Below are 27,082 nucleotides of genomic sequence, written 5' to 3' on the forward strand. Positions count from 1 at the left end.
GCATGTTCTCCCTGTGCCTGCGTGGGTTTCCTCCAGGTACTCTGGTTTCCTTCCACACTCCAAAGACATGCTGGTAGGTTAATTGGCTACTGTCTAAATTGGCCGTAGTATGTGTATGTATGAATGTAAGTTAGGGACCTTAGATTGTACGCTCCTTGAGGGTTAGGGACTGATGTGAATGTACAATATATATATATATATGTGTAAAGCGCTGTGTAAATGGACGGCGCTATATAAGTACCTGAAATAAATAAATCTACAGGCATACCAAGAGAGGTCATGTGGCCTAACACTAATTGGTGAATGGTTCAGAGTGGAGTTTGCTACAAGTGAACCTGTTCCAGTAAGTCAGAGCCTGCCACAGTAACATGAAGACAACATGGAGGCATACAGGAGTAGCAAATACCATAATGTGCATCTGTCATTGGAAACATTCTTTTGAGAATGTTGATTCCCTAGCTTTGGCTTTATCGATTTCTGAGTCACTGACTTGGAACAAATATAGCAAAAGGTAACTCAGAATTTTCCTACACCCATTTACATCATGCTTGTTTTGGGTTTGTGATTCAAAGTATTGAAATATCCAGTCAACAAGCATTTTCAGAAGCAAGCCAGCAATTACAATATTTATCTCATAACTGGTATATTTTAAATGTTATTTCCATTATGTACCCTATCTACCCTCCAAACTTACCCCATCATTCCTTAAAGAGAACCTGTCCTTTGCACACACAAGGGGTTAGCTTTCCCTAGCAGTATGTACACCGATCAGCCATAACACTTTAACCTGTTGAGGTTTCCACTAGACCTCTGAAGGTATGCTGTGCTCCCTGGCTCAAAGTCATCAGTGGCAGATCCTTTAAGTCCTGTAAGTTGCAAGGTGGGTCCTCCATGGATCGGAGTTGTTTTTCCAGCACATCCCACAGATGCTCCATTAGACTGACATCAGGAAAATTTGGAAGCCAAGACAACACCTCAAACTTGTGTTTCTCAAACCATTCTTGAATTCATCAGACCAGGCCACCTTCTTCCATTGCTCTGCGGTTCAGTTCTGAAGTTCACGAGCCTATTGCAGACATTTTGCCTGTGCACACGGGTCAGCATGGGCACCCTGACTGGTCTGCAGCTACACAGCCCCATACACAACAAACTGAGATGCTCTGTGTGATGACACCCTTCTATCAGAACCACCATTAACTTGTTAAGCAATCTGAGCTATAGTAGCTCTTCTATTGGATCGGACTACTCGGACCAGCCTCTCCAAGCACGTGCATCAATGAGCCTTGGCCACCCATAACCCTGTCTCAAGTTCACCAGTTTTCCTTCCTTATATCACTTTTGGTAGGTCCTGACCACCGCAGACCAGGAACATCCCACTTTACCCGCCACTGGTCATAATATTATAGCTGATCAGTGTATGTACAGATCAAAGGTGTGACCCCTTTGATCTTTATATGACATAATTTAACCACCTAAATACTGGGTACTTTCACCCCCTTTTTGCCCAGGCCAATTTTCATCTTTCTTTTGGTGGTATTTAATTACCACTGGGATTTTATTTTTTGCTAAACAAAGGAAATAAGAGCAAAAATTTTGAAAAAAAAACCCAAAACACGGTTTTCTTAGTTTTGGTTATAAAATTTTGCAAATAAGTAATTTTTCTCCTTCACTGATGGGCATTGATAGGCTGCACTGATGAGGCTGCATGGATCATCAGGACACTGATCAGTGCCCTAATTATCAGTATAAATATCCTGTCAGAATTGCTGGTTATCAGCTCTCCACTCCTCACGTTGTCACAGCGTGTGAAGAAAGGAATGCCAATAACCGGCAAGGGTGATTGGATACAGCTGTTCGCATGGCAAAGGGCTGCTGTGATTGGCCCGTTACTGGGGTCTGTGATCAATTGTGTCTGAAGGACACAGAAAACGCTGGATGTGCCCCCCAGGGGGCGTTGTTTTGGGAGGACATCTATAGACGCCCCCCTAGAACTAACCAACCATGCAGTAGCCATCTTTTGGCTATAGTGCAGTCGGCAGGTAGTTAAAGAAACATTGCCAGCAAAATATAATCATTATTTTGTAATTTTTTTCCATTTTCATTAGTGTATTTAATTTTTTGCTGCTTAATATATCCCACCCACTTTCAGATGATATTGTAACAAGAAAATCAATGTTCACTTTCCCTGTCAGTGGTCATAACGCTATGGCTGATCAGTGTACTTACCTTCCTTTTGCTCCACCGTCACTCTGTTCAGCTGACAGGAGTGAAGAAAAGCCCTGTGTAGGCTAGGGATTGCCAGAATACTAGCTTACACAGGGCTACGGACATCTTGTGTGCTGATTGGATCAGACCTGTCACATGTAAGGAGTCATGTTTTTCTCCATAAATTGAGATCTAAGAGTTAGAAAGGTAAATTTACTATATGGCCAAGAGCATGTGAACACTCCTCCACACTGTTGAGTTTAGGTGTATAACCCCAGCTCCATAAAGACATGGTTTTATGAATTCTGATCTCAACCCTTGGAAAACCTTTGGGATGAATTAGTCCACTAATCATGAGTCAAGTCTTCCATCCAACATCCCTCAAGAGTTGGTTCTGGCCAGCTCAGTGGATTGCTTCAAAAAAGTCCTGGATTCTTTCTTAGATACACAGAATATAACTGGATACTAACATTTATAGGTAAAGTTGATCCAGGGAATATCTGATTGCCTCTCGGGGGATCAGGAAGGAATTTTTTCCCAGCAGGAGCAAATTGGATCATGCTTTGCTGGGTTTTATTGTTTTGCCTTCCTCTGGGTCAACTGTGGGTATAGGATTCTAACTTTTTTTTTTTTTATGGTTGAACTGGATTTTTTTTTGTAACTATGTAACATCAGTACCTGACCTCTCTCCAACTCTTTTGGCCCACAGACAAGTAGGGGCTGTTGTAGCCTCAAGAACGCAGGAAACTCCATATACTGTATAACGTTAATGTTCTGGAATAGGACGTCCAACATGCTCAAACAGGTATAATGCTCAGGTTGCTGCCACAGAGTATATGTTGCGGCGGTGCAGGGTAATAACAAATACCTGTTGCTTTGCCCTGAATATTATTGGTTTAGGTACAAGTGAACTTTTAAAGGTGATTACGGCAAATAAAAAACTGAAATCAGAAGGAATAAATAAATTCAACCAAATACAAAGGAACCTAACTGTTGTGAAGGATCGCCTCACTGTTGGCTATGAAGCAGTAACGTCTATTGAGTTATGTACATTCATCTGTTTTATTAGCAAAGGAAATTGCACAAAACTTTCCAAAGCAATGGAAGAAAATGGTGTGATGCCATTCTGCAGTAATGCAACAAAGTAATTTGTGCCAGTAAAGTAAAGTGTCAGATCTTTCCAAATCATCATACACAGGACAGGAGAAACGTTTGCACAAGTATATTGCACCTGATAGATAACTGATTACACACGAGCACAGTACACAAAATGGCTGCCTATCTTCCTCAAATACCTTTCAGCCTAGGCAAAAAGTCATGTGTTTTTTAATGACCAGGACCACTGTGGTTGCAAATATCATTACAAACCTCAAAGAATTTGTTCTAAAAGGTTTTCTAGGGGAACAAGGCTGGGAAAAACATTATTTCCAAGCAGTCATAATGATCTACCTGTAAAATATTTTTTCCCTGTACAGCCAGGTTTTATTAGTGTCTCTTATTCTAACCTAAAATTTACCTAAAATTATCAGATTTCCATTTTGTGTACTTATCTTAAAATAGCGTTTTCCAACCAGAGCTCTGTGGAATCCTAGGGTTCCCCCAGTGGTTGCTTTAAGTTCCTTGAGCAATAAGTGATTGAATTCCCACCTTATTTATTACAGGTACCTATATAGCGCCATTAATATACACAGCGCTTTACATCTATACTGTACATTCACATCAGTCCCTGTCCTCAAGGAGAGTACAATCTAAGGCCCCCAACTTACATTCATACATACACATATTAGGGCCAATTTAGACAGGAGCCAATGAACCAACCAGCATGTCATTGGCATGTGGGAGGAAACAGGAGTACCTGCAGGAGACCCACACAGACACAGGGAGAACATTCAAACTCCAGGCAGCTTATAATAATTACATAGTTCTGGCACCAACATCACTAGGTAAAGTTGGTGGCGGGGGTACAAATGATACATATAAATAGTGTAGCGCTCATACCAAATAATGAATACTAAAAAATATGACAAATACATGCAATGTGGCTCTTCACTGAAATATAAATAATATAAAATGAAAAATATGACGAAATTCATACAATGTAACTCTTCATTACAATGGTGTAAAACCTATATAGTGTCAGACCTGAAATAAATATCTTTGCCCCTCACTAAAAAAAATGTGCTCACACACCAAATTAATGCAATATAAAATATGTGCCTTTTACTTGAAAAAAATGTGCACACACACTTAATATATTAAATATTTAACCATATATCAAAAAAAACCCCTATCAAACAAGGGGCTAAACCTAAAGTGCTAAAGTGCAAAAAAAGTGTCCACTCTTCAAAAAATGATCACATCAATGTCCGTTTAGTGATAAATACAATCATGCAATGTGCAGTGGTATTTAACAACTCCGTGATTGTGCCAAACACTCTTCTTCTATTTGCGGCTAAATTGCCTCCTCACATCCTCCCAGTGACCCCTAGGGGCCAACACGCTTGCAGGATCACCCTGGATCCTTAAACCATATGGGCCAGCAGCTTTCTCCCTTCAATGGATCTCCTTATGGGGCTCCTATTGCCCCTGATCAGCCCAGATGTCTCTAAAGGACAGTGGCTCACCAGCCCAGTGAGCCAAGAAAAAGAGACCCTCTAAGTGTAGTATTAATGTAAATAGGACTCCTTTATTATAAAGTAAGGAATGACACTCACATAATTAGCAGTTCTTCCTCCTCACCGATGTGTGGGTATACTGCATGTGTGTGGGACTTCCTGGGTGTACCAAGTGCGTCACCGCTAGAGATGAGCGAATTATTCAAAAATTCGATTCGGCTGATTCGCCGAATTTGCGGGAGAAATTCGATTCGATGCAAATTTATTCGCCGCGAATTTAACTTATTAAAAGGGTTTCTAGGCTTCAGAGAGCCTTTATATTAGTGCAGAACACTGTACCTTTAATTTAAATGCCCTTGGAGTCTGCTGGGGAAGAGAAATAATACTGTCAGTCAGTATGACATGCAGATGAGTGCCGTCGATCTTAGAATCACCGCACACTTCACTCATTTGGGCAGTCACGAGGCACGAAGAAGAAGAAGAATGAAAAGAAGAATGAAAAGAAGCAGAAGAGGAATGAAAAGAAGCAGAAGAAGAATGAAAAGAAGAAGAATGAAAAGAAGAATGAAAAGAAGAAGAAGAAGAAGAAGAAGAAGAAGGAAAAGAAGAAGAATGAAAAGAAGAATGAAAAGAAAAAGAATGAAAAGAAGAAGAAGAATGAAAAGAAGAATGAGAAGAATGAAAAGAAGAATGAAAAGAAGAATGAGAAGAATGAAAAGAAGAATGAGAAGAATAAAAAGAATGAAAAGAAGAATGAGAAGAATAAAAAGAAGAATGAAAAGAAGCATGAGAAGAATGAAAAGAAGAAGAAGAATGAAAAGAAGAATGAGAAGAAGAATGAAAAGAAGAATGAAAAGAAGAATGAAAAGAAGAATGAAAAGAAGAAGAATGAAAAGAAGAAGAATGAAAAGAAGAATGAAAAGAAGAATGAAAAGAAGAAGAATGAAAAGAAGAATGAAAAGAAGAAGAATGAAAAGAAGAATGAAAAGAAGAAGAAGAATGAAAAGAAGAAGAAGAAGAATGAAAAGAAGAAGAAGAAGAAGAATGAAAAGAAGAAGAAGAAGAATGAAAAGAAGAAGAAGAAGAAGAATGAAAAGAAGAAGAAGAAGAATGAAAAGAAGAATGAAAAGAAGAAGAAGAAGAATGAAAAGAAGAAGAAGAAGAATGAAAAGAAGAGGAAGAAGAATGAAAAGAAGAGGAAGAAGAATGAAAAGAATGAAAAGAAGAAGAAGAATGAAAAGAAGAAGAAGAAGAATGAAAAGAAGAAGAAGAAGAATGAAAAGAAGAAGAAGAAGAATGAAAAGAAGAAGAATGAAAAGAAGAAGAAGAAGAATGAAAAGAAGAAGAATGAAAAGAAGAAAAAGAAGAATGAAAAGAAGAATGAAAAGAAGAAGAAGAAGAATGAAAAGAAGAATGAAAAGAAGAATGAAAAGAAGAAGAAGAAGAATGAAAAGAAGAAGAAGAAGAATGAAAAGAAGAAGAAGAAGAATGAAAAAAAGAATGAAAAGAAGAAGAATGAAAAGAATGAAAAGAAGAAGAAGAAGAATGAAAAGAAGAAGAATGAAAAGAATGAAAAGAAGAAGAAGAAGAATGAAAAGAAGAAGAATGAAAAGAAGAAAAATGAAAAGAAGAATGAAAAGAAGAAGAAGAAGAATGAAAAGAAGAAGAAGAATGAAAAGAAGAAGAAGAATGAAAAGAAGAAGAAGAATGAAAAGAAGAAGAATGAAAAGAAGAAGAATGAAAAGAAGAAGAATGAAAAGAAGAAGTATTCCAGTACAGCAAAAAGTGTATCTGCAGAGAGCTCCGCTATTTCTGACAGTTCTCTGACAGTTCCTTCACATTTACAGCGGTTGAAACATTGTATCTATTTATTTCCGAATAAAAACATCTGTATCCTAAATGGAAACAAATAGATACAATGTTTCAACCGCTGTAAATGAACTGTCAGAAATAGCGGAGCTCTCTGCAGTGACACTTTTGCCGGCTGATCGGGAAAAATTCGATTCGTGCACCCGAAGTTTGCGAAAATTCGGATTCGATGCGAATCAAATTTTTCCTGATATTCGAAACGAATTCCACTTCGCCAGGTTCGATTCGCTCATCTCTAGTCACCGCGCACCGGAAACTGCGTACTCACGTACCTACGCGTTACGTCACTGTCTACTCGTGACTTCCTCGGGGTATCCTGTATTTGTCATATTTTTTAGTATTCATTATTTGGTATGAGCGCTACACTATTTATATGTATGATTAACACTGTTTTGGTATCAGTCTTTGAGTGTTGACAGCTTTAGACTAGGTATACTTCCTTTTATAGCACAGGAGGACTCCTAACCCTTTGGGAGTACAAATGAGCATCTCCTCTTAGCACTCGTATAAGCAATCACTGACACCAATAGCATTTGTATCTGTCTGTAAGAGATTCATTTTGCTCCCTGACCTCCAACATAAGAGGATTTCTTGCCTTTAACCCCCAATGAAACTAAGCAGTCTTTCCACTTACCAGAAACGTTAGGGAGGTTCTTCTTACACTGGCGGCCAATGTAAAGCGGCACCTTATCACTTGCCACAAATGTAAGAGCATACTAACCTGACCACCAATATAGACGGCCACGTTTCCACTTATCATAAATATAAGGGGTGCTACACTGACCATCAATCTAAGGGGGCACTTTTCCATGGACCACTAATATAAATGGGACTTCAATGAGCACCAATGTCAGGGGATGCTTTTCCATGAGCCTCCACTGTAAGGGAGCACTTTTCCATTGACCACCAATGTAAAGACTTACTACAATGATCACCAATGTAAGAGGATGCTTTTCCATGCACCACCAAAGTAAGAGGGCGCTTTTCCATTGACCATCAATGTAAAGGGGCACTACAATGACCACCAATGTAAAGGGCACTTTTCCATGAATCATCAATGTAGAGAGAAGCATTTCCATTTATAATGAATGTAGGGGAGCAGCCTCTGACTGCATACTCCCACTGACCACCAACATACAACACATTTCACAGGCATACATTTCCTTGTCTTTAAAGCTTTTCTGCCCATTCTTTTATGACTGCTACTGAAAATGATTTTGTCAAATAGAGTAGGGGTTAAAATAGATTCACTTTGGGTGTCAAATACCCTAGACGCATCATATTCCTTATTCTTTTTTTTTTTTTTAAATGCATCTACAACCTACTAACTACACTAGTGTACCATGAACTGTAGATCTAATACAAGTTAGCATTGGTTCCTTGTGACTTTAACATTATTTCAAGGGTTCCTCTATGATATAAAAAAAAAAAGGTTTTGAAAGAATGCCTAAGAGTCTGCCCAAGTATGCACTCAGAGGCAGCCAAACATCCTCCCTAACCCAATCATAGTGCATATGTGATGTTGCGTCAATTACACCTGCTCTCCAGTTTCCACAGTCACTTCTGTAGGCGTATAAAATGTGTGCATCACCGATATAACTATATCTATCTATCTATGTATGTATATATATATATATATATATATATATATATATATACACACACACATACACACACATATATATATACACCGTGTTCCAAATTATTATGCAAATGATATTTTTCTCATTTACCTAAATAATTGATGTAAATAACAGTCAGCATAATTCTCATGTTATCAACTATTAAGAGTACAATTCACATTTTATTGAACAAACCTCCTAATGATAACAGAATTTTTGTTAAACATAAAATACTTACAATGCACTGTTCCAAATTATTACGCACAGTAAGGCTGGCCATACATTATACAATTATCTGCAGATTTTCTGCCCAATTTCCTTTAGATTTACCTTCAACTATGTAGTGCAAGGGCCTGCCTAATTGGATACAACTGAAAGTGTTGTTTAGGTTTGTCCTCCTATTATATGGTTTTTGGTAAATCTAAACCAAAAATCTGCAGATAATTGTATAATGTATGGCCAGCCTAAGTTTCAAAACACTTTATAGGTTGTAAAGAACTGAAAATTGTCATTTGTTGTGTTTGCAGCATATGTACTGAAATCAAAAGCTATTTTAATCAAACTTTTAACTTTTTAAACATTTTAACAGGTCACGTTACATTGTAACATAGGACCCCTTATTTGATAGCAGCTTCACAAGTCTTGCATCCATTGAACTTGTGAGTTTTTGGACAGTTTCTGCTTGAATTTGTTTGCAAGATGTCAGAATAGCCTCCCAGAGCTGCTGTTTCGATGTAAACTGCCTCCCACCCTCATAGATCTTTTGCTTGAGGATGCTCCAAAGGTTCTCAATAGGATTGAGGTCAGGGGAGGCCACACCATGACTTTCTCTCCTTTTATCCCCATAACAGCCATTGATGCAGAGGTATTCTTTGCAGCATGAGATGGTGCATTGTCATGCATGAAGATTATTATTATTATTATTATACAGTATTTATAAAGTGCCAATAGTTTGCTCAGCGCTGTACATTACAGAGGGGGACAGAACATGTGACAGAACAATACCAATACAATGCAAAACATGAGGGGATTGAGGGCCCTGCTCTTTCGAGCTTACAATCTAGGAGGGAGATAAGATGATTTTATTACGGAAAGCATAGTTCTTCCTTCTGTACCAGGGAAGAAAGTGGTCAGTCAAACTCCACATACTTTGCAGAGGTTATCTTTACACCTTCGGGGGCTCTAAAGGGGCCGACCTGCTCTGTTCCCATGATTCAGGCCCAAAATATGCCTCCACCACCGCCTTGCTGATGTCACAGTCTTGTTGGAACAGGGTGGCCGTCCACCAACCATCCACTACTCTATCCATCTGGACCATCCAGCGTTGCACGGCACTCATCAGTGAACAGGACTGTTTGAAAATTAGTCTTCATGTATTTTTCTGCCCAATGCAGCCGTTTCTGCTTGTGAGCATTGGTTATCGGTGGCCGAATAGAAGGTTTATGCACAGTTGCAAGACTCTGGATGACTCTACACCTTGATGTCCGTGGGACTCCAGAGGCACCAGCAGCTTCAAATATCTGTTTGCTGCTATGTAATGGTATTTTAGCAGCTGCTCTCTTGATCCGATGCATGGATCTGGCAGAAATCTTCCTCAATATGCCTTTATCTGCACCAACCGTCTGTGCTCTGAATCAGCCACAAATCTTTTAATAGTGCGATGATCACTCGTAAGTTTTTGTGAAATATCTAATGTTTTCATACCTCGTCCAAGGCATTGAACTATTTCACTCTTTTCGGCAGCAGAGAGATCCTTTTTCTTCCCCATAGTGCTTGAAAATGGTGCTCTGCTTAATAATGTGGAACACCCTCCTTTAGTAGTTTTTCCTTAAATTGGGCTCACCTGCCAATTTAATTATCACAGGTGATTGTTTTCAGTGATCAAAAGAGCCCTGACACACAATGCCATCCATGAGTTAAACTGAAAAACAAAATATTTCATCTTTGTGACACTTAAAAAGAATTTGCATAATAATTTGTAACGCGGTGTATATATATATATATATATATATATGAAAAAATGTTCATATTTTATATATAGTCATATCTATGATACACACATTTTATATGCCTACAACTTCCACAGTGAACACTGTTGCTACATGTTCTTACAGCTGCCAGAATTTAATTAGAAAATAAATAAATAAAAAGGTAGGTTTTGCTGCTTTATAATGCAAATCTACAGCAGTGCGCTGCTACAGCACATCCTCCTGTATTCTTCAAAACACCGCCAGCAAAATCAATACTTCCAAGACAAGGGAGAGTAAATGAATATACCACTGAATGTGAGTTATTGGCGGGGGCACAAGATTTTTCAATTTGCCTTTGCAATACAGTATGGTTGCCATGGGGAAATGGTGGCGCATACCCTCGTGTTTCGATGCGTGTACCCATGTGTATATGCTGGGGATGGCTGGGGGCAAGTGACCAGCTTTAGTGTCTGAGCGGGGAAGGATAGCAGAAACACAAACTAGCAGAACACTGTTTAATGAATTGTTCAATGACTACTGCGCTCATAGGGGATTACTTACTACGCTCCCTTCATATCGGCTCAGATGCATCATGATTCACGTTACTGCAGCATGGAGCCGATGAATTAGTAATAAGTGGCTACATATTTAAATGTGTTGATAAATAGAACAGCAAATTAAATCCATTTCCCTGACTACCAACTGCAGAATGCTGGCGTCAGAACTCACGGAGACACTGCACACTGGAGGAAGGAACATGGCCAGGACCTGCAAGGAATGGCTGAAATAAACATGCCAGGACTGTAAAATAAAAAATAAAGAGCAAGCAGTAGTGAGTACGCATTTTATTACTGTAGAATTTACCTGAAAAGTAATTTTGTGTACATGACATGTCATTACCTGTTCCATATTTAATTACTGTATTTCATTTAATGATTTTTAAATGCTCTTTGATGGTCATCAGAGTATAATTGGCATTCATTTAAAAAGCAGCTTTAAATTAGTTTACTCCACTATCCTTTAAACTACACATTTTATTTAAAAAAAAATCTACCTAAACACTGATAATTCTTACCTCAATATGTGGTTAAAGCGGAGTTCCACTCACGATATCAAAAAATAAAAGTCAGCCGCTACAAAAACTGTAGCGGCTGACATTTAAAAAAAACAAACACTCACCTGTCCCTCAGTGTGTCCCCTGCAGCCCGTCTTCTCTCCCTGGCACCGGCATCTTCAGTGTGGGCGCCCGGCTGTGACAGCTTGCAGCTTCATAGCCGGGTGCCCACTGCGCATGCACGAGTAGCGCTGCTCTTCCTGAATGGTCCTGTAGTCTTTTGGAACCTGTCACGTGTCCCAAAAGACTACGGGGGAGGACACCTTTTGCTTCTGATCGCCTAGGCAATCAGAGCGGGTACATGTAAAATTCGGGTACCCGCTCCCCCCGCCCCCCAAAGGTGCCAATTCTTAATAGGGAGTGGGGGACCAGTCTTTAAAGCGGAATTTCCTCTTATGGGTGGAGCTCCGCTTTAAGTGAAAAGATTGGTCCAGAGTATTCTTTTTGCAGTGATGGGTGGGAGGGTCCTTCTTTAGATGCCCTTATATCCCTATGGTGACAAATGTCCCTTGTAAGAGTCTATTAGAAAGATTTTTAATGGGTCCCAATGATTTCAAGTGGTGGCATCATGATTAAGAGACCAGACTGGTGGCAACCCCAGACTACAGTGGCTGGTCATTCAATTTTTACTTCCAAAAGAGGCATTGTAGAGGGCTCACGTGCCAGAAGACTTAGGCAAGTTAAAAAAAATTATAGGGAGGGTTACAACCCCTTTAAGGTTTATTTTTGCCATCTGTGTCCCATTTTGAAGATTTACCTTCACTTCCTGCCCCATAGCCAAACAGGAGAGGACATCACTGCACAGTAAGGAAATTCCTTAGGGACCCCCAGGTCATCAGAACTGGTGTCCCCATTGGAAGATGTCCCCTCTATTGCTTTTCTGGGGACAACCTAAAAATTTTGGATTTTCTTTTACTTTCACTTTCAATGATAATGGTAAACAGGACAAATGGAGAGGGGGAATCACCCTACAGGGGGTACAGACAGCAATAAAAATTGACTGGGGGTCTAATATCTGTTCACTCCATCCATAACTTTAACAAAAAAAAAAAAGTTTTGCCTTTAGCTCTTAGCAGCTAGATCTGAGATTTTCACAGACAGCCTCCTGGTGACATACTGCTAAATCTACTGCAGCAGATGGGAATCTAGCTGTCTCGTCATCTATGCAGGCTAAAAATCATCACTAAGTGATCTGCAGCCTTCTAAGACGTAGAGATTCCAGGAGACTCCAAGCTAGTGAAGTGATTAGCTTCATGGGATGCACAGAGATGAAACAAATCCTCCTATATACGTTGTACCTCTTTATCTGTAGCCTTCTCTCCTCTACATCTGTTCAAAGTGCAGAAATTACACAGTGTTTCTCAACTCCAGAATGCGGGGGGCGGGGATGATATCTCACAGCATAGAACAGACAGCCTAGCGTAATCTGAGACCTGAGTGGAGACAATGGACACACTGTCCTCTACCTAGTCTCATGTGGAAATTGCGGATTGAAGATTGTCAGAAGTGACTCATGCACATAGGAATGAGAGGGGAGACAGAAATCACACTAGGTGCGTTGGATAGAGGCAAGCACACACTACAGAAGGATGTGCTTTGTTCATTTTTCAGTTCAGAGGTTTACAGCCAATTTAAAAAGGTAGAAAATTACTGGATCCAGCCAGTGCATCGATAACGTGGTTCTTTGGACTGCTTTGTACCAATTCATTATTATACATGGCAGAAAGAAAAACACAAACCCCTAAGTCAAGTTAGTAAAAAATTATGCATTGAAAACACCTTTTTTTGTTCCTCTCTCAGACCTGCGCAGCTATGATATGCTTAAAAGGAATGGCCATACATGGGCCCCAGTTATTCTAATTCTTCAGTTAGAGGAACACTTTTTTTCCTAAACAAAAGAGTTGTGTTCTGAAACTACCACGGGCTTATGGTATGTGGTCAGTGTGCAGACAACACAAGAATGAGACATCAATCAGAGAGGTACATCAGATTACTGGTTATGACTATCAAAGAACAGTGCAGGATGGTGGCAATGTAACATTTTGTCATCCACGCAGTCTGGTCTGAGAGCACAAACAGGTTTCACCAGGACCTGCTAAGAATTCTGCCCATTTCCCAGCCAGGACATCTTTGTTTAAACTTTGACTTGGCTTAAATGAAGGAATTAATATTGACAAAAACATCAAGAGATCTAATGAGTTGTTAGTTAAGGTAATAAACATGTCACATTAGAGTCAGCGCAGTAAAGGGGTAATTAGCCCGGGAAAGGCTCTGCTGATTGGAGCTGTGCAGTTCTTGCTCTTAACCTCTCAGTCCATTATCTAGTACAGGACAAGAGCTGGCTGAGCGAATGTATATTCTCCAATACCCATCAGCCCCTGTTACACTGGCCAAGGACTGCATTAACCTACATTAACCATGTTGGGTTAATATGGACCTCTTAATGCTTACAGCATGACTTTTAATTATAGCAGCATCATAGTGGAATGTATAGAACAATTGTGGGCACATATATTTGGTAATTATATATATATTTATACACACACACACACCAAAAAATGTATACACACTTCAACGTAAAAAATATATGCATACAAATCTTATTACTAGATTTATATAAACATCAAAGGGTAGCGGTAAGTCATGTTTGAATTATGAAATCTCATTAGGTGCTCAAAGTGGTCACCATTAGCATCCAGACACTCTTGATTTCTGTGAACTACTGCATGAAAAATATTGACTAAAGTGTCCACAGAAATTGCTCTGCATGATGTTTCAATTTCTTCCCATAGTGCAGTCAGTGCAGGAGGTTTTCTAAGGTACACCACATCCTTTACAGGTACATCCATCCAGATAGAAATCAAGTAGTGCCAAGTCCAGGGAATGTGGAGGGAAATCAACAGCACCTCTACATCCAATCCAACGTCCTGGCAGAATGTCATTGGGATAGGTTCTCACATCTCGGTAGTAGTGAGGTGGTGAGCCATCTTGCTGGAAGTGAGATTTCTCATCCGCATAAACTGCACGAATGGACAGTAAAATGGATGTGTGAAGCATGTCGAGGTACATTGGACAAGTGACCGAGCCTTCAGAAAAGAATGGTCCAATTAAACCCCTGCATGACAGTCCACACCAGACATTGAGACCCAGTAAATTGACTGCTTTTTCCACATGAATGTGAGGATTTTCCGGAGCCCAACATACAGTACTTTGCTGAAATCAAAAGTGTCTGGATACTAATGGTGACCACTTTGAGCACCTAATGTGATTGCATAATTCAAACATGACTTACAGCCACCCTATGAGGTTTATATAAATCTAATAACATTTTTATGCACATATTTTTCAAGGTGAAGTGTGTATACAATTTTTGGGCCCGTATGTATGTATGTAAGAATGAATGTGTATTATATAAATATATATATATATATTTTATTTAGAGTATAGCATCAAGTCACTTAAATGCCCCAGTGTCTTCCATCACTAAGGGGCGGAGCCTAACCATGGCGGCTGAGGAGAGCCCGATGTAGGAGCTCTCGGACAATCTCCTCCACCCGACCTCCCCAAACCCCTACCTGTGATGAGGAAACGTGGTGAAAGGGGTTGCTGCGGCAGGGTGGTCCCCGCTGGATGGACGGAAGAGCTGTGGGAGAGCTAGTCTGGGAGACGGGGTTCGGATGCGGTGCTTGGTGGCGAGGGCGTGTCTGGTTGCTCGGAGACGTGGAGGAGCGGTGCGGCCACGTGGTCAGCCGCTAAGCAGTGCTGGGAGACCAGGAAGCCGGCCGGTGTTCGGAGCGGAGGGAGAGCAGCTGCCCGGCTTACGGGCTCACTAAATGAAGTCCTGTTGCGGGTCAAATAACCGGACTTTTGTCTGCCGGCAGACTATCTGGTGCCCAGCTAGCTAGCTCTCGATCTGCAGTCCCCTATGTTAAACCTAGAACCCGGAGCCCTGGTGGTCGGTCCTTACCCGGAGATCTGCCTGCCGGCTTATTAGCCGAAGACCTGACCGCTGGCCAACTACATGGAGGCATACTTGGTGGTCTACTGTTCGGGGTCCTGCTGATTGGCCCACTGTTCAGAGCCCTGTCTGTGAAGGAAAGACACTGGGGATTGGAGAGACAAAGGTGGAAGATACACTTGGGAGCCCCCTAAATACACACACTGCCCAGCCGAACAACAGTGGAAGAGAGCTCCTAGCCGGGTCACGAGAGGAAGAGTGACACGAGGAGGGTGAGTGACTTTGGTCGACACTTGATAAGTATGGTCCCCTGTTGTAAACTGCTTAGGGGAAGAAGTGTATGAGAGTAAAAAGGGGACCCCCCTTGACTGGGGAATGTAAAGGAGTGGAAAAGAGAAGAGGGTAAACGAAAGAAAAGTGTGAAAACCAAGTGAGTGGATAAGGTGCGATTTGTTTATTAATAATTGTCTCTCCATAACCCCGAGCCTATAAAGAAGAATAAGATTCATAGAAGAATGAAAAATAAAAATGCAAAAGGAAGTGGGCCTAAAGGGACTCAGACCGGTACCATTAAAAAATATACCTCCCAGGGAAATATAACTCCAGAAAGATCTCAGGGAAATAGTGGAAAAGGAGAAGTAGACCTAAGTCTGGAATGTAGCCCTAGACTATCACTAGGCCTTGACATTAGTAGCCAACAAATATCAGCTAATACAGTGATGGAGACAGAGTTACAAATACCAAATAAAAAGGAAATGGCAGAAATGTTTAAAGGTCTGGAAAAAACAATAAAACAAGAAATTGTAAATATTCGAAATGATCTGGGACATCTCTTGGTGAGAGTGGAAGAAACGGAGGAAAAAGTTAAAAAACAATCCCAAATTATCTCTGAATTAGAAAAAGAAATAATTAATATAGGGAAAGCCCAAGAAAAACTGCGCTATAAGACTGAGATACAAGAAAATAGGAATAGGAGGAGAAACATTAGGATACGAGGAGTCCCAGAGAATTCAAAAGGAGAAAATTTGCAAGAGGTGGTCTGTAAAATATTAAACTCCATAATGGACAATACTGATATGGAAAGGATTAAAATGGAAGGAATCTTTAGACAAGGAAAATTCCAAGGAAATTCGGGAAAGGAAAGGCCAAGAGATATACTTGTTAAATTTTGTGACTTCCTAGATAAAGATAAAATTTGGAAAAGGATTAAGGGAAAATCAGTAATCATGTACGAAGGAAAAGAAATACAGATATATGCGGATTTGTCATCAGAGACTCTGTGGAGAAGGATAATCCTTAGACCTCTATTGGAAAGATTGAAAGAACAGAACGTCCAATATAGATGGGGGACCCCTGAGTGCCTAATAGGGTGGAGAAATGGAACTACAGCATATCTCAGGTTCCCAGAAGATTTGCAGTATTTTTGTGATAGACTTAAACTACAAAGACTGGAGATCCCTGGTTGGGAAGAAGAACACTGGGAAATTAGAATAAAAGGAAAGGAGCGCTGGCAGCCTGTTGGAGGGAGGAGGCGGGGGGAGGGGGGGGGAGGGGGAGAGGGAGAGAGATAACGTGGGTTTTTTTTTTTTTTTTTTTTTTGTCTCTCTCTCTCCCTCCTGTCTTTTTCTGCCTTCTCCCAACCGTCTCCTAACCACTATTATTGAGATATTCAGGGAGGAGTTAGGGGTTGAGGGGGAGGTTGGAGAAGGGGGAAAAGTGGTCCATGGGTGGAGTTCTTTATTTTTTTTTGCCCTGAGATTAAATCAAAGGTGGATTGTATTTCCACAAATGATTAGTAGGCAAATAGTAGGCCTAAAAAGAGGGGGGGGGGTGGGAGGGAGGGGAGGGAAGTTGGGAGGGATGGAAGCTGGGTGGGAGGGAGGAAGGGGAGGGAGGGAGGGGAGGAGGTATGGGGTCAATACTCTGCAAGACAGAAGAGATAAAGAGGAAAAGGCAATCAGGAAGAGGGATGGAGCCAATTGGGAACGATGGAAGAAATACAGTTTATAACATATAATGTGAACGGGCTGAGTTGCCCAGGGAAGAGATTTAGGTTGTTTAATGAGTTACATCATAGGGCGACGTCAGTGGTATTTTTACAGGAGACACACTTTGAGATAGAGGCAAATGTAAAACTGAGATCCAAATACTATCCAACATGGTACTATGCAGATTCTCCAAGTAAAAGAGCAAAAGGGGTTGCAATAGGTTTGGCAAAGAATATGAGATTTGAGCTGGAGGATAGAAGAACCGACCCGGAGGGGAGGTTTTTATTCTTAAAAGGTAAACTTCAGGGGATTGAGTGCACTTTAGCCAATATATACTGCCCTAATAAAAATCCGGAGATATATATGAAGGGTCTGTTAAAAAAATTAATGGAATTTAAAAAAGGGCGTTTGATAGTAGCTGGAGACCTAAATTTCTGTATGGACCCACAAAAGGATAATACCTCTTCTGTGCAAAGAGAGGGGAGTAGGTCTCTGAGAGCTTTGAAAAAAGCGATGCATGAATACCAACTAGTGGACACCTGGAGAATAACGCATATGAAAGACAGAGACTATTCCTTCTTCTCGAATGCACACGAGATATACTCGAGATTAGACTACATCTTAATAGACCACCAACTGATAGATCATCTGGTTAAAATCGACATAGAAACAAGGACGTTCTCGGATCATGCTCCGGTTGTGATGAAAATGAGATGGGGAGGAAGGTGGACTGGAGGATTGGGGTGGAGGTTAAACGAGGCTCTTCTTCTGGATGAGGATATAGTTCAAAAAATCGAGAAAGAGATTAAGGTATATTTTAAGGAGAACGAAACAGAGGGAGTATCGATAGCTACAGTTTGGGAAAGCCACAAGGTATTTATAAGAGGAATCTTGATCGCGGCAGGTGCAAGGAAAAAAAAGGAAAGAAGAGAGAGGGTCAGTAGGCTCTTAAAAGAAATATTGGAACTGGAGCAGATCCATAAGAAGAAAATAACAATAGATACGAGACAGAAGCTAGTGGATAAAAAAGATGAGCTAGAGAGGTTGATGGAGGAGGAGAAGAGAAGAGTATACAACAGGGTTTTGAACGAAAGATATAGATGGGGAGACAGACCAGGAAGATATTTAATGAGAGCCTTGAATAAAAAGAAAAATAGGAACTACATAGAAAAGATAAAAAGTTCAAAGGGGGAGTTGGTCCACTCAAATAAAGAGATTATTAAAGTGTTTACGGAGTATTATAAGAAATTATATAATATCAGTACCCAAGGCCCTCTAAAAGAAGCCCAAGAGGAAATTAATAAAAAAAAGATGACATACTTAAAAAATGCGGGATTACCAAAACTAAGTGAAGTACAGTTGAAATCCCTAGATGCAGAAATCTCCCAGGAAGAAATTAAAAGAGCATTGAAAAGCACAGGGGGGGGGAAAAGCCCAGGCCCGGATGGTTATACAGTTAGGTACTATAAGAAATTCAGTGAGGTATTGCTACCCAAGCTGGAGAAATATATGAATGCTCTGGGAGGTGGGACGGAAGTGAGGAGAGAATCCCTACAGGCCCATGTAGTACTTATTCATAAGGAAGGAAAAGATCCATCTCAGTGCTCCAGCTATAGACCTATTTCATTACTGAACACTGACACTAAACTGTATGCAAAGGTGTTAGCAAACAGGTTGAGGGATCTGATGCCTGAATGGATCCATGGAGATCAGGTGGGCTTCGTACCAGGGAGAGAAGGTAGAGATAACGGCTTGAGAACCCTGATGCTTATTCAGAAGAGTAGAAAAGGGAAAGCCCCGGTGGTGCTCTTGTCGATTGACGCAGAGAAGGCATTCGATAGAGTGGACTGGGGCTTCATGATGGATAATTTAAAAGTGCTGGGGATAGGCGATAGAATGCGAGAGTGGATAAGCAAATTATATAGTGAGCCTACTGCAATCATCACGGTAAACGGGGAGAGATCAGAACCCATTGGAATGTCTAATGGGACAAGACAGGGCTGTCCACTGTCCCCTCTGTTATATGTATTGTCACTCGAACCTCTGTTGTCAATAATAAGAAATAGTGGATCGGTAAAGGGAATACAGATAGAATCCACAGAACATAGAGTAGCGGCCTTTGCGGACGACTTATTGTTCTATGTGGGGAATCCTCGAATAACTCTCCCAAATATAATGAAGATTCTGAAGGAGTACGGTGAACTTTCAAACTTAAAAATTAATCCAACGAAAACAGAGATCCTGAATATTAATATACCAAAGAATGAAAAAGAAAAACTACAAAAAGAATTCCCCTTTATATGGAGAGAAAAAGAGATAAAGTATCTAGGAATAAAGCTTACTGCCTCACTTAAGAACTTGTATAGATTAAACTATATATCTTTGATAAATGAGATCAGGGAAGATTTAAAAAGATTAGAAGGAGGAAACCCAGCCTGGATAGGACGTATAAACCTAGTCAAAACGGTAATTATGCCTAAAATACTGTATAGATTTCAAATGGTACCAATTAAAATTCCAGAGGCCTTCTTTAAGATAATGAAAAGAATGTTAACAAAATATATATGGAGGAATAAGAAACCCAGAATAGCATATGAAACATTGAGTAGGACTAAAGAGAAAGGGGGAATGGGTCTACCAGATGTCAAGAGATATTATAAAGCAGTGGTTTTGGCAAGAATATATGACTGGACATTTAACCATAAGGGGAAAAGTTGGGTAACAATTGAAAATGATCTTAGTGGCACTAGATTGAGTCAGATGATATGGGTCCCAACACAGTTTAGGGGAATTAAAGAAAGCACAAGTATGTACACATTAAATGTTTTTAGGGTATGGGACACTTTACACAAAAACATGAAATGGGAATTCAATTCTATATTAATGCCTCTCACAAATACTGAGTATTTCCCCCCGGGAAAGAATAAGATATCAGGGAGATGGTTTAGAAAGGAGGACACCCAACTGAGTGATGTCTTGGTGGAAGGGGAACTGAGATCACTTAAAGATTTAATAGAGAAGAAGGGAGATATTTTTATTAGAATAGATGAGTGGAAGTATCATCAATTGAAATGTTTTATTGGAAATCTACCGAAACCCCTGAGAATAAAACAGGAGTGGAATATGTTTGAAAGGTTGTTGGGGACACGAGGTGATGGGAAACACGGTATTTCAAAAGTGTATAGAATACTCACAGAATTAGACACAAACACAAAGTCAACTTTTATTACAAAATGGGAAAGGGACATGGGAGTTGAGTTTGACGAAGATAGACAGAGAAAGATGTTTAGATTGATACACGATAATGTTAGTATGAGAGAGGTTGAGGTTAATTACAAGTGTATGACACGATGGCACATTACACCGAGTGTAGAGCATAAGATGAATGGGGAAAACTCAAATAAGTGTTGGAGAGGATGTGGAGAGATTGGCACGGTGTTTCACATATGGTGGGAATGTCCGAAAATTCAGGCCTTTTGGAAGATAATAGTTAAACTGATTGAGGAAATAACCGAAATTGACATAGGGTTAGACCCAACGACGTGCCTCCTACACAAGGTAGAGACATCTGTAAATAAACATAAAGATTCAGGTATTTGGTACTTCTTGAATGCAGCGAAAGGGCTGATACCCAAGTTTTGGAGAAGAGCCGAGGTACCGAAGGAGGAAGACTGGATTAACAGAGTGAACCAGATTGGTAGAATGGAAAAATCATACCATATGCATGAAGATAGGATGGGAGTGTATTCTAGGAGATGGGAAAAGTGGGAAAGAGCAAGATTGAAGGAGAAATATAAGAAAATATAAACTAAGAGGTTAACAATAAAATGGATAAGCCTTATTAGATCAGAATGGATTGGAGTCTGCAGAGGGAAGAGGGGGGATGAGGGGCGGGAAGGGGAGATAGTGGGATGGGAAAGAAAAGAGTTTTTTTTTAATAAGGGAAAGATAGAAATGTTATAAATGTTTATTTGTATTGAGAATTTTTTTTCCCTGTTTTGGGACTTTTGTATTAATATGAAAAATTTAATAAATATTTAAATTAAAAAAAAAAAAAGTCACTTAAATGCCTGGGATATTGATGTGGCCAGTGAAGTATCAGAGGGGGTTGTTAATCAGTTTCAGCTGCTTTGGTGTTAAGAAAATTAACAACAGGTGCAATAGATGGGCAACAATTAGATGACCCCCAAAACAAAAATGGTTTGACAGGTGGAGGCCACTGACATTTTTTTTACCTACTCATGTTTTCTGATTGTTTTTCACTAGTTTTGCATTTGGCTAGGATCAGTGTTACTACTGGTGGCATGAAGCGATACTTGGACTCTACAGAGGTTGCACATGCAGGCAGTCCAGCTTCTCCAGGATGGCACATCAATATGTGCCATTGCCAGAAGGTTTGCTGTGTCTCCCACCAGTCTCAAGAGAATGGAGGAGATTCCAGGAGATCAGCAGTATCTCTAGAAGAGCTGGACAGGGCCATAGAAGGTCCTTAACCCATCAGCAGGACCGGTATCTGCTCCTTTGTGCAAGGAGGAACAGGATGAGCACTGCCAGAGCCCTAAAAAATGAACTCCAAAAGGCCACTGGTATAAATGTCTCTGACCAAACAATCAGAAACATGAGGGTGGCCTGATGGCCCGACGTCCTCTAGTAGGCCCTGTGTTCGCTGCCCGGCACCATAGAGCTCGATTGGCATTTGCCATTGAACACCAGAATTGGCAGGTCCACTACTGGCGCCCTGAGCTTTTCACAGATGAGAACAGGTTCACCCTGAGCACATGTGGCAGACCTGAAAGGGTCTGGAGTAGCAGTGGAGAATGTTATGCTGCCTGTAGCCTCGTTCAGCATGACTGCTTTGGTGGTGGGTCAGTGATGATCTGGGGAGGCATATCCATGGAGGGACGCACAGACCTCTACAAGCTAGACAATGGCACCCTAACTGCTGTTAGGTATCGGGATGTAATCCTTGGTCCCATTGTCAGACCCTATGCTGGTGTAGTGTGCCCTGAGTTCCTCCTGGTGCACGACAATGCCAGGTTGCACCTCAGACAGTCCAGGAGCTCAGTGATGCCCTGGTCCAGATCTGGGAGGAAAACACCCAAGGAAACCATCCGTCATCTCATTAGGAAAATGCCCTGATGTTGTCAGGCATGCATACAAGCACATGGGGGCCATACTAACTACTGAGTACTATTTTGAGTTGCTGCAATGAAATTTCAGCAAAATGGACTAGCCTGCTGCATCATTTTTTCACTTTGATTTTCGGGGTGTTTTTGAATTCAGTCCTCTGTAGGTTGATAATTTTCATTTCCATCAAATTACACATTACCCAGTCCATATCAATATAGATATCCAGCAGGATATTTTTCCCCATTGAGATCTGATGTGTTTTTAAAGTGCTCCTTTAATTTTTTGGAGCAGTGTGTGTGTATATGTATATATATATTAGGGTTGCACCAATGGCAATACTAAGCATTAATACTTGTGTAAATGCTCCAATACCTGAAACCGATACGATACCTTTGCGTTGCGATTTGAGCCCATACAAAATGAATGGGCTCAAATTGCACTGCAAAGAATAGCATGTGATTTAATCTAAAGCAGCAGTGCAGTTTCTCTCCGAATCACATGTGGTTTCCCTGAACAAAGTAGAATATATATATATATATATATTTTTTTTCTACTTGGCTTTACTGCTACAGGTCTTTGCAGAATACCGTATATATGCGTGATTCTGCTTTTACAGGTGGGGGGGGTGCGTGCCCATTTACCCACACTGTTATTGGCTCCCTTAAATGTCAATTACTAGGTCCCGGCCAGCGCTTCATGGCCAGGACCTGGCAGAGCAACGGACAGGAGAAAGATCTGTGAATGTAAACAGCACAGATCTCTCTCCTGTCAGCGGGGTTGTGCCTGTTTTGATCTCTCAAGAAACCAGGGAACGAAAACCAGCACATCCCTAGTCAAACAGTACACACCCATAACACTCCATAACACACAGTTAACCCTTTGATCGGCCTAGATGTTAACCCCTTCCTGCCCAGGGCCATTAGTACAGTGACAGTGCTTTTTATTCACACTGATCACTGTATTAGTGTCACTGCAGAAGTCAGTGGCAGTTAGCTCCCACCCTGTGTCAGTTAGTGTCAGAATGCCTGCAGCACGATTTATAGCAAAGAGTAAAAAAATATTGTTTTTAAACTGTTAGGTCTTTTTTTGTTTATAGCGCAAAAAAAAAAAAAAAAACCCAGTGGTGATCAAATACCATCAAAAGAAAGCTATTTATGTGAAAAAATAATATACATTTTGTTTGGGTAGAGTGTTGCATGAGCACTCATTTTTCAATCAAAGTAGCGCAGTGCATATTGCAAAAAATGGTCTTGCCATCAAGGGGGGGTAAATTTTTCAGAGGGCAAGTGGATACATACACAAACAGGATTTGATTTGCTATAGGAGATGCAAAATCTGGTGCAGCTCTGCATAGACACCAATCAGATTGCAAGTTTAATTGTCAAAGCTTAATTGAACAAGCTGAAGTTAGATGCTGACTGGCTACCATGCACAGCTGCACCAGATTTTGCACTTTCCAGGTTTAGTAAATGATCCCCGCAGTGAGATGAGAGGTCATTACCAGTTATGACAGACTGGGAATGTGAGGGATTTTATAGTCTGGAGGAATCCAATGCCTGATTAATTAGTGGAAAATAAGGATCTTCACCAGTGGACCTTGACAGTGATAATCTTGTCCTTTGTTCACATATAGCAACAGACATCACAGGCCAACGTTTCAGGACTTTGCAGAATCCCTTTTTCAGATGCTCTGCCTTGAAAACGCGATCCTGCGTGGTCCTGAAATATCAACCTGTGATGCCTGTTGCTTTACTTGAATAAAGGACAAGATTATTACTACAAAAAATGTTACATTTGTGGTCTTTTTTCAGGCCCTTCCTGTTTTTTTTATTTTTAGCCTGTAGCCCTGTCATTCTACACATGGAAACCAATTGTGTCTGAGGAGCCCCGAGGGCCCTTCACTCGCCCTAAGCCGGGTTTTGCACCCCCATACCTGACCTCTGAAGGTTGCTCTCCTTGCGTGTGGCCTGAGGGGACCTGCCTGTTGGAACCCGGGGAGTTCATCATTGCCCAGTGCATACTGGTTACATTTTGTAAGTGAATACTGCCATTTTACATACCATGGTGTTCTGTAATCTGAATATCCACCATCTCTTTGAAGGATTACTTTGTTGGTACTATTTATACCGCTACCATCTTTTGCAATCATTCTATGTGGTTGGTGGGTTATGGGATATTAGCTGTCAAGTATATTTATCCTACCTAGATATATTGCTAGCCCCTGAGGAAGCGACGCCCGTCGCGAAACATGTGGGGCGCAGCCTGCACAGCTTGAATATCCCCTACCTCTTTGAAGGATTACTTGGTTGGTACTATTTATACTGCTACCATCTTTTGCAATCATTCTATGTGTTTGACGGGTTATGAGATATTAGCTGTGGGCTAACTGTGCAATGATATCATACAAGATACATTTTAGAGATGATGTGATGTCAATAAAGGAACATTGATTTTATTCTTTCGTGTACTGAGTTTCTGTGCCTAGAAAGTCCATTTTCATATTCTTCCTTCCAATATCAGTACACCAAGGTGTTCTGGTGAAGATTTCCTATGATTGCATGGTGGTACAATTAACCAATGCACTACAGCACCCTTCACAAACTGTGGGTGAGTGTGCAACGACAGATACAACACAACGTCTCTGTGATCAGTCACGTCAGACTTGGGGATCCTTGAGGGTGTTAAAAAAAAAAAAAGAAAAAAAAAAGAAAAAAAAAGTAAAAAGCAAAACGCAACCTGAAAGAACAACAAGTGTGTGGTGGCTCCTTACCAGTCTGACCGCCTATGCTATGGCACCCTATAATTGGAAAAAAAAAAGGAAACTGCAGGCTTGGCAGACTGTGGAGTCAAAGCCAAAGAAAGGCTTGTGCAAGAAGAAATTAATTTTGTTGTGGCAGCACTCCATTGTGAGGATAGAATAAGAAAGTTAAATCCTCTTGTCAGAATTTACTGCTGGTGTAAATGTTAGGGATTTTACATTTCCCTTTCTGTCATAATAAAGTGAGAAAGGGGCTCTTTTTTTGCACAATTACTGCTTCTCTCCCCATACAAGGCAATGTGAATACAGAAGCAGGTTGATGCAGGCAAGGAGGTTGTCAATGGAGGTCAAATGCCCCCATCAATGACTTCTCCATCTCAAAAGCATCAGAAAGAAATCTGAATTGCTGATTCAAACAAGCCCTAAATTGCAGTGAGAAAGTACGAAAACCTTCCTCGCTCTTTGCAAAGATTTGATTTAAAAAAATTAAATTTGGACAAACTCAAAACGATCATGTTGGTTTGGCGTTAGGGCCAGTTCACACCAAAATCACACAGGAACGCGATCTTCATTCCTGTGCGTTCCCTGGCAGTGCCTTTTTGCAGCCAACTCATTTGAATGGACAGGAAATCACACCAAAAGTACTTTTAATAAAAAGCACTGCAACAAATCCCAAGGTACCCATAGCAAATCACAATGGCAGTACATTTTGAATGCGGCGCGAGAAACACCACATTGTGGAGTAAACTGCCCCTTACTGTGGTGTTCTCCTTCACAGAGTTCTGTTGCTCCATCTGTGAGTGCTTGTTTAGTGTGTGCCGATCAAAAGAACCTGCACATAGGATGGTCAAATGGTGTAACCATCTTAAAAGAAACAGGAACGCCGCACACCAAGATGTAATAATCTTTCTTTATTAAAATAGTCAGCAGGAACAAATTCTGTTCTGAGAAGTTCCGCACTAGGCATAGCGCTTTCTTAAAGTGAATACTTTGAGAGTGAGTCCTTTTATTTATCAACTGAAGGATGTTGGGCAGGAGAGGGAGACAAGGAAACCCATGAAGCAAGCGTCTAGCAGAACTAGGGTTGTTGGCTCACCTCCACTCTATGACTTCACAGATACTGCTCGGTCAGTAAATGCCTTTTGTCTCTTTAAAGGACCATGTGGAGCTCATGTAAGGTCTTGGATCAATGTACACAGCTTCCGTTAGTCTCCTTCCATCAGAACCACTCCTCCTCATACAAACTTGACATAGTGCTTTATCCTTTAAAACTTTGCGTCATCAACAGATAAAATTTATACTCACTTGTAGTAGGTGCTAAATTGCACCAGATGTAAACAGCTATGTAATGCTATACCGCTGATGAGATTGCTACATTCGCTATCCCAGTTGAGCGCCCTGATATCATCCAAAGCCAACGCATTTCGTCACCACACACATGACCAACATGGGGAAGTTTGCATGTTCTCCCTGTGCCTGCATGGGTTTCCTTCCGGTACTCTGGTTTCCTCCCACACTCCAAAGACATGCTGGTAGGTTAATTGGCTCCTGTCTAAATTGGCCCTAGTATGTGTATGTATGAATGTGAGTTAGGGACTTTAGATTGTAAACTCTTTTAGGGAAGGGACTGATGTGAATGCACAATATATATGTAAAGCGCTGCATAAATCGACGGCACTATACAATTCCCTTTAACAGATAAACATTTCTGGGATCTATGGATGCTCCTCATGGTGTAAAAGTGCATGCTGTGCATGCAGGGGCCTGGGGTGCCAACTACATAGTCTGTAGAGCATGTTGCTTATGAACTGTTCACATTAAACTGTAACCAATTATATAAAAATAAATTAAAA

At 40.7% G+C, this 27,082-nt stretch overlaps 1 protein-coding gene and 1 long non-coding RNA gene across 5 annotated transcripts in view; one reads left to right on the forward strand and one right to left on the reverse strand.

The window, feature by feature from the left end:
• WDR7 (WD repeat domain 7) overlaps window positions 1-27,082 on the reverse strand; it is a 591,021-nt gene that overhangs the window by 174,431 nt on the left and 389,508 nt on the right. The gene's annotated exons all lie outside the window — the stretch shown is intronic.
• The window catches only part of LOC149451848 (uncharacterized), a 28,977-nt gene continuing 12,706 nt past the window's right edge, over window positions 10,812-27,082 (forward strand). The window contains exon 1 of the long non-coding RNA XR_016314977.1: window positions 10,812-11,113. This is a non-coding gene — a long non-coding RNA (uncharacterized LOC149451848). The remainder of the gene's footprint in view (window positions 11,114-27,082) is intronic.

The sequence above is a fragment of the Staurois parvus genome, unplaced genomic scaffold, assembly GCF_062004578.1.
Source record: "Staurois parvus isolate SC_StPar_1 unplaced genomic scaffold, SC_StPar_1.0 ptg000513l, whole genome shotgun sequence".
Lineage (NCBI taxonomy): Eukaryota > Metazoa > Chordata > Amphibia > Anura > Ranidae > Staurois > Staurois parvus.